Source organism: Hemicordylus capensis, chromosome 1 (assembly GCF_027244095.1).
Source record: "Hemicordylus capensis ecotype Gifberg chromosome 1, rHemCap1.1.pri, whole genome shotgun sequence".
NCBI classification, from domain to species: Eukaryota; Metazoa; Chordata; class Lepidosauria; order Squamata; family Cordylidae; genus Hemicordylus; species Hemicordylus capensis.
In genome coordinates, this window is record NC_069657.1 from 333,147,084 (window position 1) to 333,161,326 (window position 14,243).

At 45.5% G+C, this 14,243-nt stretch overlaps 1 protein-coding gene across 4 annotated transcripts in view; it reads right to left on the reverse strand.

Annotated features, from left to right (window-relative positions):
* Window positions 1-14,243, reverse strand: part of CDK19 (cyclin dependent kinase 19) — a 185,653-nt gene that overhangs the window by 154,136 nt on the left and 17,274 nt on the right. Inside the window, exons 1-2 of one of the 4 annotated variants that reach the window (XM_053303425.1) lie at window positions 12,918-12,955; window positions 1,929-1,989 (exon numbers count right to left, since the gene is read on the reverse strand). The exons of 2 other annotated variants lie outside the window; for them this stretch is intronic. The gene's annotated coding sequence lies outside the window, so the exon portion shown is untranslated. Of the gene's footprint in view, window positions 1-1,928; window positions 1,990-12,917; window positions 12,956-14,243 lie in introns of those variants that run through there. One more of the 4 variants, XM_053303347.1, reaches the window with a different exon arrangement.

Here is a 14,243-nt window from a genome sequence, read left to right on the forward strand (position 1 = left end):
CTCAGTATACAAGGCATGATATAAATTAATGCAGCAAAATGCTTCTCCTTCTCCAGGCTCCTCCCTCTCCTCCTCCTCCACCCCCAGAGAAGGAGGCAGTAGATAGGTGGCCATGCAAGACTGAGTGGGCCAGGCCAGGACTGCCTGCCTCTCTCCTCATCTCTCTCCCTACCTGCCTGTGTCTGAGCCTCCTCGGACCCCTGCTCACTCCCCTGTCCTGTGTGGCCGTCCTCTTCCTCCTCCTCAAGGACAGGGTGGGTGGGACCCGGTGCTGGCATAGCCCAGGCCAGAGGCAGGCTGCCGGCTGCCTGCAAGAGGGGCCAGCAGCCCTGGGAGTCAGCCAGGACCGGGAATCCGAGGCCCAGGACCGACGGAGAACAGAAGCCTGCCAGCCGAGCCAGGCCTGGCCTATTGCCAGGGAAGTTCCATTCCATCTTGAACCAGCAGGCCAGGCAGGCCATCCCGCACCGCCGCCAGAGCTCCTTGGGCCGCTTTTGCAGCCAGGCTCCCTCCTCACACCTCTGCTTGCCAGCCCCGGCCCTCAGCTCTTCCCACACTGGGGGCTGATCTCCGGGGTGGGGAGGGGGACACATATCATGTTCTTTTGAGTTTCAGTTCCACCATTTCTCTCATTCATTCACCCAATTCTACACAAAAGTAGAATTTTATGAGTCTAGAACAGGTATGTTTCAGGAAAATCAATAAGGGGACTGCTTCCGAAAAGAAGGTGGGTGGGGTGGGATGGGGTGTGAAGGGAACATTGGCAGCATGCTGCTGCTAGTCTGCTGCCCATTGGAAGCCAATGGGATGGCGCATACTGCTGCCACACCCCTCCCCCTGGCTTCCCTTGAGTGGCAATCCTAGACTGCTCTGCTTAATCTTTTTGGCACGCACACACCATGGTCTCAGTCAGTCTCTCAAGCAGATTTGTCAGAGAGAACAACAACAACAACACACACTGCACATGCACTGTCTGTCTGCCCCCCACCCGGATTCAGGCTACTTACTTCTGGTGCCCAACCACGTTCCGTCGTCCGTCCGTCCCTCCCACGCCGCAAATTAAATTAAAACACACATTCTCACTCACTCACACACAGAAAGGGGGAACAAATCAGAACAAATTCAAGGCACGCCAAACATTCACCCCAACATTTGACTCTGCAGGGAATTTTACCACCGTAAGCAGCGGGATATCATGCCTCTCCTTTAATCTGTCCCTGCAGGTCAGTGAATGGCCAGTAGGAGAAGGTAGGCCACGTGGACTAACTTGGAAATGAGAGGGCACAAGCCTTCTGGAGACCACTGAAAGGAAGAAATGTTCACTCCTCAATTGTGACTACTACTGCTACACATATGTATATAGATTTTTTTTTTTTTTTTTACAAAAAAAGCTCTCAAAGTAGTTTACACAGCAAAAGATACAAGAAAACTGATTCCAACTGTTCCAAAAGGGCTCACAAGCTAAAAAAAATACACAAAGGAGACACCAGCAATAGCCAAGTTGTTATGCTGGGCTGAAGAAGGACAGCTGTTTCCCCCCAATAAATAAAAAGTGTCACAACTTTAAAAGGTGCCTCTTTCCCCAGTTAGTAGGGGTCCTAAATATGGGGGGGGGAGGGAGAGGGAGAGGGAGAGAGATCCCTTCACTCACGCAGTGCTGAGGAACTGCCTTTGCTATCAGATTACCCTTTAATACAATAAAGAGGTAAGCAGACACTTATACATACATGGGCATTCCAGATTTAATGCAACTTTTCCCTATATTCGTCTACAGCGATACAGGTAGTCTATTGACATAACCAGTCAATCAGGACCTCAACATACTCAGGCATTTATTTATTTTTCGTTCCTACAAGATTACACAACTATCTCAAGTGTACACTTGCACACAGGCACACACTATAACACCAGAAGGCAGCACTCTTTACCTTCTGCTGAATATTCTGTTACTTCCAAGGGTTGAGGTCCATATACGAAGCCCGATGGTATCTATGAACACAGCAGAAGTAAAAGGCAGAGAGTTTTATGCAGACGTACTGGATTCACTTCTTAAAACTCAGCAGTGCCTAACACCTGGGTACCCTGTTTTCCCCTCCAATAAGCTGGCACACTACTTAGAAACAAGATGGTTACCAGTCTAAGATTTCCATGAGCATTCTGAAGTTGTCAAGAAATAAGGAGCAATTATTTTCTTCCTGATATCACCATTAACTTTCTACTGGTAACTTACTGGTGGCTTTCAGACAGATCAGCAAGGGTTTTTCATTCCCAACTATTTAACAATAAAACTGTCTAACAGCTGCAACAAAAAGGCTTTTTCTCCTGAATTATGTTGCTGAAATATTCTGGGGAAACCAGGCATGAATCTTTATATAAAAGAACCGTGAACTCAATTTTCATACTGCAACAAATTCATAGCCTAAGCATCTGCTCAGACATGTGCACTCTGTTCCTTAACTAAGTGTATGTATGTCTGCCCCTCAAATCACTATTTTATACCTGACTCATATCATGGACCTCAGGTTCCTAGTAAAACAAAGTAGACAGTGCAGACTTGAAGCCTGTCCATCCCAGTGTCTGTATGCATGCATCCATCATGTGTGCGCACACCCTTTTGCCCCACTAGATACATTTCATAAGTTTCTGAAACCATTTAAAATTGGGAAATTTGTTCACCAGTCACAAAGCGGGATGAATATGCACATATGAACACTGATCCCTTTCAAACCATCTTCAACCCTCTGAAAAGTCTGTTGTCTGGATCCAGCCTGACACAGCTGAGTCACAATGCATTGAGAAGAGTTGTGCAGAGGGTTCTTTATTAACATGGGTAATGCAGCACTGACTGGCAAAAGCATCCGAGCTGGAACCATCATTAGATACACAAATGTACTTAGCTATTTTATTCATTTTAAAATTGCCCCTCAATTGTAGTGTGCATATATGTGCATGTGCACGCACGCACGCACCCCTCTGTATATCAGCCTAAGAGCTTGACACAAAATATCCTCCTACAATGTTCTTCTCAAGTAACTTTAATGTAAACAATAATTTGCACATACAGGTTAATGCAAGGATAAATAGAACTCTCCCACCCCACCCCGTGTTGTTTATCAATGTATCAGTGTTTCCAAGGTGTATAGCTTGTGCAGAACTGCAAAACTAGTACAGGCAAACCTCATTATACACAGCCCTGACATCTGCGGTAGGGATGTGCATGGAACCAGGAAGTCTGGGTCCGTTTGAACTTAACCAGGCCCAGTTCGGTTCCGTGCACATTGAGCCAGGCCTCAGTTCAGCTTAAAGCTGAACCAATTCAGGCCCAACTCAAAAGGGTGGGGATTCTACGAGAGAGAGAGAGAGAGAGAGAGAGAGAGAGATAACTTAGCATGCTGCATCCAGTGGCCTCCAGGGGTTGCTGCCATGGCCATGGGTGGTGTCCAACGGTTCCCACTCCCCCCCCGACTTTTTAGGGCCATTTCAGCCCACTTTCAGGCCTTTTCAATCCTATCCCTGCTCGCGCCGGCCATTTTTAAGAACACTGCGCATGCACACTGTCCATTTGCGTGCCCAGTTCATAACATCATGAGCAGGGAGAGGGTATAAAAGGCCCCAAAATGGACCAAAATGGCCCTAAGAAGATGCAGGAGGTCAGTGAGCGGAGTGTGAACCATTGAAGGGCCACCTACCTCCCGCCCACAGCCGCAGCAGCACCTCCCACCAGACACAGTGGTAAGTTTTCTTTTTAAAAAAAATAACTTGTAGAACCCACAAGCTGGCCCAAGGGGTTCTGCTAAAGGTTGAGCTGAACTGAACCCAATTTTGCTTGAGGGAGAGTAATCAAACCAGCATAGTTCGATGGTGAACCAACTGACCTCAAGCTGGTTCACACATTCCTAATCCACGGGTCTGCAGTTGGGCAATTGACACCCGACCTTGGTATATGCAGTTTTAAAATGGTTTTCACGTATCCACCGTTTCAGGGTGCCCAGAAATTACCTCTGAAGTCATTTCACCATTCTGATGAAAGCCATTTTGTGGCTCATTTGATTAAAAAATACTCGTTATTTTCTGCCAAAAATTAACAGAATTGGGACTTTTCCAAGGCACTGCTGGACATCTGGAGACCCACAGAGCACAGTATGACACTTTGTTTCTCTTCTCTCATGTTTTTAGCCATTTTTAAAGCCTCCAGGAACCTACCCCACCACTGTTCCCTCTAAGGCGTTCACACATGTGCATGCTCACAAGTTTTTGGATGTCTGTTCAGTTCCTTTTATATCCCACTCAGGTTGAATCAGGAAGGCCCCACTCTGAATGCAAGTGCACACACACTGCTTTGATGCTGCCGCCCAGAACAAAAATTCCACACAGAGATGAAAAAAAATTAGAGGGACCACTGCACCCTACCCCGATTCCTATTGCCTCAGTGCCTTGTTATCCATAGTTCCATTATCCACAGTTTGAGCCGAGAACCTCCATGGATAATGAGATTCACCTGTAGTGTAGGAGGACATATTGCTGTTTCAATAATTTGCTGCTTTGTAGTTGGTGTTCTTGTTCTGGAATCCAAATGAAATCTCTCAGGTCTTCTGCAGCTTCTTATTCTGTCCTCTTCCCTTTCTCCATGTCTTTCCCTTCATCCTTAGCTCTACCTTCCGAGAGTAAGAGCACTTCCTTTTTCAGGTTAGGCTGAAGAAGCAGGGACAGTTGGGAGGTGTAGACTAGGTTAAGCCTAGACTAATTATTGCAGAAAATCAGCAGCAGCATTGGTCAATGAAATAAGCAGGCCTTAAAGAAGGCCTCAGTCTAGGAGATGGATTTTGTGGATGTTCTCAGTCCCCAAATCTTTTTCCTCTCTCTTTCACAGTCACTTCATCTTAGAACTCAAGTTCTAGCCCCACTCATTTACCAAGCTATAACCATTCCACTACTGACATTTGAGAGTTACATCCAATGTATTTGATTCTTAGGGATTTCATTAAAATGTCTATTATACATTTTTGAAAATTACCATTACTTCAAAATATAAAGCTGTTGGGTAAATGATGCGATCAAGTGTAGCAGTCACCTTGCATGCCAACCAGTTTTGTGGTACAAGCTAGGTCAATGAAACACATGATCGGGTACTAGCTGCATACCAGGGGGATGGGGGAGTATGCAACTGTGCAACAATTGTATGTAAGGTCTAGACATCAGAATCTATTTTTTGTTGCTTCAGTTGTAAGATAATGGAGAAATGCAAATACATCTCTCTGACACACACACATCCTACATGTGCCTATGCAAAGCAGAAATGTATAAACAGCTTAAATAGGTGCTTACTATAACCATGGAACATCTAGTCAAAGAAAATTGCTCATTTAAAAAAAAAAAAAAAACAGAACACTGAGGCATTCACAAAAGTGCTTGAACACACCAATGGGTCTGTGAATTTTTTCCAGGAGTTGAGGGAAGTGCTGTAAGCTCAGCAAAATGCACATCCTTTCCATGCAGAGGATCCCATGTTCAAACCCAGACATCTCCAAGTAGAGCTTAGAATGACCCGTGTCTGGAACCCTGGAGAACCACTGGCAGTCAGACTAGTCAACACTGAACTAGATGCACCAAAGGCCACTTCATATGTTCAAAATTGTATTTGCCTGACCATGAAGACCCTTGCAGCTTGTCAGACTCTTTCACTCTCTGCTTTGTACTTTTCTTGTTCTTTCAGGAACACTCAAAGCCAATCAAATGGCTCAAACCAGGTAGCCTACCTACTACTTTCTCAAAACATGTGGGCACGACCTCCTGCCTTGAGTCAGATTTGTTGGCCTTTATGCAATTTTGTGCATTTGAAAGGGAAGCTGGACCTATGAGACTCAAGTTGCTCTGTGCATGAGCAGAGCTCTCTGATGCAATGCAAACTCTGGTGACTTTTTTATCTTTCGCAAGGTCCTTGGGCAACTGAAAATCTTCTTTATCAGGAATTAAGTGAATTGTGAGACTATAACTCATCTGTGAGGAAACTGCAAGACTCAGATCTCTGTGCATCCAAATATAATTTGCGAGCACGGGTAGATTTGGTAGTATAAAGCAAATCAAAATGGCTGGGAAAGCTTCCATATTTTCTCCAAATTTTCCCATCTCTCTAAATTTTAAATTGAGATGCAATTTACAATTCTCCAAATCCTCCAGTTTCATTTGAGGATATTCAGTAGTCTGAGAGAACCACTATAGTATTTTATCTTGTTATTTAAGCTCAGCTTCCAAGTTATCCATTATCTCCTAGTTTCTCCAAGACCTCCAGAACGTTAGTTTCCAGGGGCTGAATCGTACTTAACCGTTCTGTTTTTAATTCATCTGCTTAAGATATATCATAATCTCCCCCATTTGTTCAGCAGCTGCAGAATTTTATTTATATAGCCACCTCTTTAATTGCTCTTTTGGCTGCCTGATCACCATGATGGGATCTTCTTCACTGCTTTCAGCAGACAGAGCTTGAGAACAGAAGTAAAGCTTCACACGTCACTCTTTCTGAATATCGGTCTCTGTTTTTGAAGCTAAGATTCAGAGTATTTCAGTACATTTGAGGAAGCTAGTCCAGTCAATATCGGAACCTCTGAATCAACCTGCCACCTTATTCCAGTGGCAAGGCTCGCTCTTGAAAACAATCTATTAAATACGTGCACTCAATTTCTTCATCTTGAAACCTCTTGATATTTCTGTGCATCTTGTTTTAAAAACACTGCCATAGTCTCATTAGCTTTCGTTTTTTCTAGTTTTCAGTTCGGGTCACATACCCCAAAACGCAATTTATATCAGCAACCAATTAAGTCAGGATGTTTCTCTCTCCCTCAACAACAGATTTTAAGCATAACTTCTACTTGTCTTTCTAAGTGATACTTCACACTGTACTTTTTCCAACACAAATTAAAAATCCTTTTACAAGTGAAACCAAGAACACCTTTTAAGCTCAAATACATTACTTGTGTGTTCAGTTAATGTAATAAACATGAGAGTATTTTTCAACTATTTCATTGCATAATGCCTTTTACATTCAGATTACAAATGATGAATCAACAAGCTTTGACTGCAAAAATTAATACAAGAAAAATTGGTAAAGTATATTGTATGACTATGGAAACAAGGTCATTGCACTGAGTGCAAGCAGCAGGATGCCTTACTTGAATGAGACACTCACACCACCATTCACTAGTATTTTGCAAGCTTTTCTGAAAGTACTACTAGGCTGCAATAGTACTGGGAGTAAGCCTCATTGAACACAGTGGAACTTACTTTGGACTAACCATGCAACAGATTGTGCTCTTAATCGCTACAATTACATAAATCGCATATGAAGAAGCCTTGAATCCCAGAAGAAAGCTAATTCAGCCACAAAGAAAACTAATTTGCCCCCTGCAATATGACAAAAAATGCATCTTAGAGTTAAGACCAATAAACAAAAGATTTGCTCTGCATCTTTCCCCCACTAGAGATTTGATGGAATAGAGTTAGTGCAAACATAAGAAGCAACAGACCCAGAAATGTGTAAGGGAAAGTGTGCCGTCTAGTCTATTTCGACTCCTGGCGCCCACAGAGCCCTGTGGTTTTCTTTGGTAGAATACAGGAGGGATTTACCATGGCCTCCTCTCGCACAGCATGAGATGGTGCCTTTCAGTTTCTTCCTATATCATTGCTGCAAACACGGCTCAGCTGGCAAAAATGTTTTTCCTCCACCATGGAATATTCTTGACCGTTATATTACACCACCATTTTATTTTAAAAACATTATTTTTCTTCCATCATCATACAGTAGAAACAGTTCTTCGTTTCCCAGGCATTTCAGATGAGCTTGCAAATTAATCATGACAACATCCATCTTAGACCAGATTGTATCCTCCTTCAGTCACTACTGAAACAAACAAATCTTTTTAAGGGTCAACTGTTCACCTATTCAAGGCAAAGAGTGAGATATATGATACTGTTTTTCTTTCATTTCATGAAGGCAAACAAACAAGGTCAACAAAGGATACATCTTGGGGAAACAAACATAATTCCAGTAAAGAATGGCCTACATCTAGACTAGTGCTGTGCTAGCATAATGGAACACAGTACAAAGGAAGAACTTCCAGAGTAGTTCTTGCACTACCTTGCATGTGCAACCTTGAATGTCCCAAAGAAGGTCTTCCACTAACAGCTGTACAACACTATGGAACACCACAACCTTGTGCAGCTCCACAATCTTAAGTGTGTGCAATTCCTCTAGCTGCACTAGTGCAACACTAGTCAGGATGTTAATCAGCTTCTCTGTGCAATCCTATAAATGTTTACCTATAAGATGCAATGAACACAGGACATGCAAACATATTGAGTAAGCATACAAAGAAAAAAAGAAAGAACGATACTACAGGTCTAGGACACCATTCCGGCTTCAGACACCAATCAACCAATTGAATATATCAAGCCTCCTGGCTCGCCTTCCGCAGAGGGTTGATCTCACAAAGAGAGATCCACTCCCCACAGGGGTGCCTGAGGTCCTCACCTTTCTCCAGGCCGGCCTAGACCTTCCTCTGCAACCAAGCACCCTGAGGCACCAAGCCTTCTCACTGGCCTCAGTTTTGCCATTTTTTCTTCCATTGACTTGGGCCAACCGACCCTGCGCCCACTCTCATACAAATTCCTGGGGGAGCGACACACCTGTCTCCTCTCTAGTCAGGCATTCTTTGCCTGGAACTTCAACTGAGTTCCTAAACGCTCTCACGAAGGACTCCTTCAAGCCCATTGCTACCAGTCCACTGAAGCTCTTGTCTTATAAGGCCCTCTTCCTGGTAGCTCTAACCTTGGCTCAAGGGTTTCTGAGCTAGGTACCCTCTTGGCACAGAAGGTATATTGCACCTTCCAGCTAGATGCAGTGCATCATGGCCTGAATACCACCTCCCTCCCAAAATGTTAATTCTCACTTTCATAGATCCAGAGTTGACATTCTTCCTTCATTCGGCCTTTCCCCTGTCCAGCCAGGGGAATGATTGTGGCACAAGCCTGATGGGCCCAGGGCTTGGCGTTCATTGCACCAGACACATTCACAAATCCAACACCCTCCTTGTCTTTTTCCATCTCTCCTCTTTGGGGAACAGAGTTTCTAAAGGCACCTCGACTGGCAGGATCGGATCATGCATTCTCCTGGCCTACTCGGATCTCAACACTCATTTCATGGAGCGATCGACCAGAAGCGCAGCTACCTTTGCGGCCTTTTTTCAGCCCATCCCACTATCGGGGATCTGCAGGGCAGCAGCCACCTGGCCTTCCGCTGCTCCGTTCCCCTAGGCACTATAAGGTTCTGACCACTCAGCAGCACAGGCAGCCTTGGAGCACACGGTGCTTTGACAAGGGGTTTGAATACATCCTTCCCATCCCAGGGATTAGTGTCTTCAGCTTGGGCACGACCCATCCTGAGGATCTCCTACTCAGGGGAAAAAGGAACTTTGGTCTTACCGTGAAGGGTTCTTTTTCCCTGTAGTAGGAGATCCTCAGCCCCACCCGGATGTATTTTCGGGAGGTAGAGATGCACAGATGGTTAACGGGGCCAACTGGAGGATGGGCCTGATCGGGGACGGAGGCAGCCCCTCAGGAGTAGACTCCTAGGCTGTTTTTTGCACTTGTCTATCTTATTCTCTAACCTCTCGTCCGAGTTCTTCCCACTTTCTTCTTTACCTACAGCTTACAGAGTACTTACACAGAGCTCTCTCCACTCGACATACCACCTCGCTCAACAGCCCTGGAACTGGGGTTAGGACGGAGGAGGCTACGCCCACAAACAAGTCACGTGGTCCAGTTCTGTCTCGAGCATGCTCAGTTCACTACCCACCCTGAGGATCTCCTACTACAGGGAAAAAGAGCCCTTCACAGTAAGACCAATGTTCCTATCTAGTCCAGCATCCTGTTTCACACAGTGGTGCACTAGATGCCTCTGGGGAGCCCACAGGCAAGAGGTATGTGCATGCCCTCTCTCCTGCTGTTGCTCTTCTGCAACTAGTATTGAGAGGCATCGTGCCTCTGAGGCTGGATTTGGCCCACAGACTAGTAGCCATTGATAGACCTGTCCTCCATGAATCTAAGTCCCTTTTAAAGCCATACAAGCTGGTGGCTATCACTATAGATTAATTATGCACTGCGTGAAAAAGTACTTCCGCTTGTCAGTCCTAAATTTCCCAACCTTCAGTTTCATGGGGTGACCCCTGGTTCTAGTGTTGTGAGAGGGGCAGAAAAATTTCTCTCTGTCTGCCGTCTCCACTCCATGCATAATTTTATAAACTTCGATCATGTCTCCCCTTTGTTGCCTCTTTTCTTCTTTCTCTTCATCCTGATCCTTTGTATGCTTACTCAATATGTTTGCACATCCTGTGTTCATTGCATCTTATAGGTAAACATTTATAGGATTGCACAGAGAAACTGATTAACATCCTGACTAGTGTTGCACTAGTGCAGCTAGATGAATTGCACACACTTAAGATTGTGGAGCTGCACAAGGTTGTGGTGTTCCATAGTGTTGTACAGCTGTTAGTGGAAGACCTTCTTTGGGACATTCAAGGTTGCACATGCAAGGTAGTGCAAGAACTACTCTGGAAGTTCTTCCTTTGTACTGTGTTCCATTATCTTTCTTTCAGACAATACATACACATAATAGTAAGACCGATACATAAAAACATCCATTAACCATCCTTCCAGATATGTAAATAATTAGATGGAAGAGAATAACTAAAATTATCTTGATTTGTGAACAGAATAAAACTCACCAGATCATAAAGAAAAATCAGGAGAATTAGCTTGATCTGTTAGAAGACGAATAATATGAGTCAATTTTTCCCAGATATGGTAATGTGCCACAAAGACTGGTACCAAGAAGTCAACGACATAGTTTTATGCTTCCAACGTAGTGCAATGGAAAATCCAGCCTCAGTTAACATAAAAACTATAAGATCCTTAGATGATAATGTCAAACTAACTTCCGAAAATATATGTAATAGAGGCAACTCTGTCCAAAAGCAGAACAAGACCAGCATAAACGGAAGTTTGTACCCCTATCACAACAGCCATTCCAACATAATGGGGACCAACTCTGATGTGGGCTGCTCTAGAAGGGGTCAAATACCACCTGAGAGAGAGCTTAACAAAATACTCTCTAATTCAGGAAGAGGTAGAAAACACCAGCTTCCATTTTGGTATTCCTTTCCATAGTAAGTCGCTAATAGTTTGCTGTAGGTCATTTTCCCAAGCCAACTTAAGGCCAGTTAATGGATCAGATGATTGGCTTATTAAAATCTCCTATAATCTAGAAATCAGGCCCTTAGAGTCTTCTGAAGCCTTTAATATTAATTCCACAAACATAGTCAAACTCCTATTAGCTTGCTTAACTATATCAGGATGTAAAATAGAGGAGTGAAACTGAAGAAAATTTAACCAAGAGCAATGCTTATTCATAAACTTCTCCCAAAATGGTTCTAATCAATTGGCGTATCGAAATAATAAAAATCCTTTAATCTATTGTGTGATTCCTCCCAGACATCAAGTAATCGGGAGGGAGAGTCAAAAGTTGGAAATTTGGGATGACTACAAATGGTTAACAAGGGGAAATATGGGAGGGCAAAAATTTTATGCCAAATCCCCCAGATCTTAAAGGTGGTACTTAAGGTGGATTTGTAACAGATTTAGAACTCTTAATAAATTCAAATATCAATAACTGGTTGCTGAAATTACTAAGATGTTCCTCGGGAACCTTCATCTTCACCCAGAACTTTTCCAGGTCTACTATTAACCACAAAATATCCCTTTGGATGACTTCATGGAGGAGAGGTCTATCAATGGCTACTAGTCGGAGGGCTGTGGGCCACATCCAGCATCAAGGGCAGGGTGCCTCTGAGTACCAGTTGCAGGGGAGTAATGGCAGGAGAGAGGGCACGCCCTCAACTCCTGCCTGTGGCTTCCAGCGGCATCTGGTGGGCCACTGTGCGAAACAGGATGCTGGACTAGATGGGCCTTGCGACTGATCCAGCAGGGCTGTTCTTATGTAAGATGCGAGGCTTCATAGTAGGCCATTAAGTTTAGAACTCCGATACCATCCTGTTATACTTTCCTATATAATACATTATTATGAAATCTGAACCTTCTGACAGAAAAGCATCTTTGTGGCCCTTGGCCACTAAGTTCGCGCACTCAGCCTCCCGGCAGAGAGCTGTACCGCTGGAATCGGTGTGAAGTAGTGTTGCCTGTAAGGGTGAAAGGGAACCAGACCAACTACGGGGGGCCCATTGGGCTCTCTGTGTGGAGAAGGCATAGCCTACTCTTATCCCATGTTTTGACCAAAAACTGGGTCTAAGTGGGACCAAAAGGGGTAGCTCCCACAAATGGAGCAGTAATCAAAGGAAACTTAGAATTATCGTCAGCATTTCAGGTCTTAAGCCAAGATAACCTGTATACAGCCACACCCACCGCTATGGCTCGACTGTGTACAATCTAAGCTAGACTTGGCCCTAAGAGCAGCAGTCTTGGTCATTTAGTTAATGTCCTAGTGAAACCTTAGGCCGGTCGGGAGGGACCATCTTGAACAGTGCCTTGGTCCAGAGTCGAACGCTCGAGCAAGAGGGGGTTGGTGGTGCATATCTTGAGGGACATGGCTGAAGGCATCTTGGACCTTCAAGAGAAGAGAGTGTCAGCGCCTGTCGTCCTGGGGCTAGAGAGGTCCCTGTCCTATGAGTGTAGGAGACCAATTGAGCCCCCAGAAGGGACAACCTTAGGCATGGCCAAAGGTTTTGAGGGGTCCCCTGGGACTGGAAATGTTTCTTGGGGAGGTCAACCATTGGTTTGGCCAAGGCCGGGCGCTGCCACTCCGCACACATCACTCTACAAAATAGAGGGGAGAATGTAACTGTGGATGTTACCAGATCAGCTGCAGGGAAAACCTGTTAGTCAAGGGGCGAAGACGGCTCTGCAATTTCCAACGGGGAGGCAGCACTGATTGTGCGCTGCACCTTGGACAGTAAAATCTTCCGAGTTCTGCTGAGGAAAAAGGTCTGGCAGAGTTAGAAATGGGTGGCATCACCCCCCCCCGATAATTCCCCTTCCTCCTTGTCTGGCTCTAATGGCCCAGTAGGGTCCAGAGGCAGAGATTGCAAGGAGCCCCTTCTTCTGACTGATGGTCAGGTGGTAACTGGGCTGTAGGCCTCCCCGGTCTTTGGGGAATGGGAGGGTACGAGGTGATGCCTTTCAGGCTCTTCGTAAATTGCTGGTACCTGTATAGCTACCCGCGGGGATTCGAGCTGGCACCCTTCTGCTTGTTAATCAAGCATTTCCCTGCTCCACCACTTTAAGTGACTGGGGGGAAGGGAAAAGGGGAATGGTGCAAGTTGACCCGGTGTGAGACCGGAAGGCTGACTTATTATTATTATTACTACATTTATATCTCGCTCTTCCTCCAAGGAGCCCAGAGCAGTGTACTACATACTTAAAATTTCTCTCTCACAACAACCCTGTGAAGTAGGCCAGGCCGAGAGAGAAGTGACTGGCCCAGAGTCACCCAGCTAGAATCATGGCTGAATGGGGATTTGAATTCGGGTCTCCCCGGTCCTAGTCCAGCACTCTAACCACTACACCACACTGGCTCCACTGGGGAGCATGGGGCGTTAACAACTCCTGTCCCCCCAGCGAGGGTGGGAGGAAGAGGGGAAAGAATCCCTGCGCCTTCTCTTGATTTTGCATGGCAAAAAATCTGGGCATACACCAACCACGCTCATACAGAGGAAAAAACCCCTGAGCCATGGGCTGGGTTCAGGCAAGGGTGGAAACAACTTGGGAGTCACGCATGTCCCTGCGTGTAAGGGGTGAGGCCCCCGCAGAACTGGTAAGGGCCATGCCAGGGGAGTAGCAAGCGAGGCTGTAGGTGGCTCAATGGAAAACTTTTATATCTTACAGCGCTCAGTCTCCCATTCAAATGCAAACCAGGGTGGACCCTGCTTGGCAAAGGGGGAAAAATCCATGCCTGCTGCCACAAGACCACTTTCCTCCCACTGCTCCGAAAAAACTCACGCAGCCATTAGGAATCCTGGGTGAGAAAAGGTCTTTACTTACAGCGGTGACTGCTGAGGCTGTGCGGGGAGCGTGTGAGCAATCCATCACGCAGCATGGAGGGAATGCGCGGACCAGACGGTTCCCCCTCAAACGCTGAGGCCCCAATGGCCGGAGGATGAGACGCCAGTATAGTGCCCACC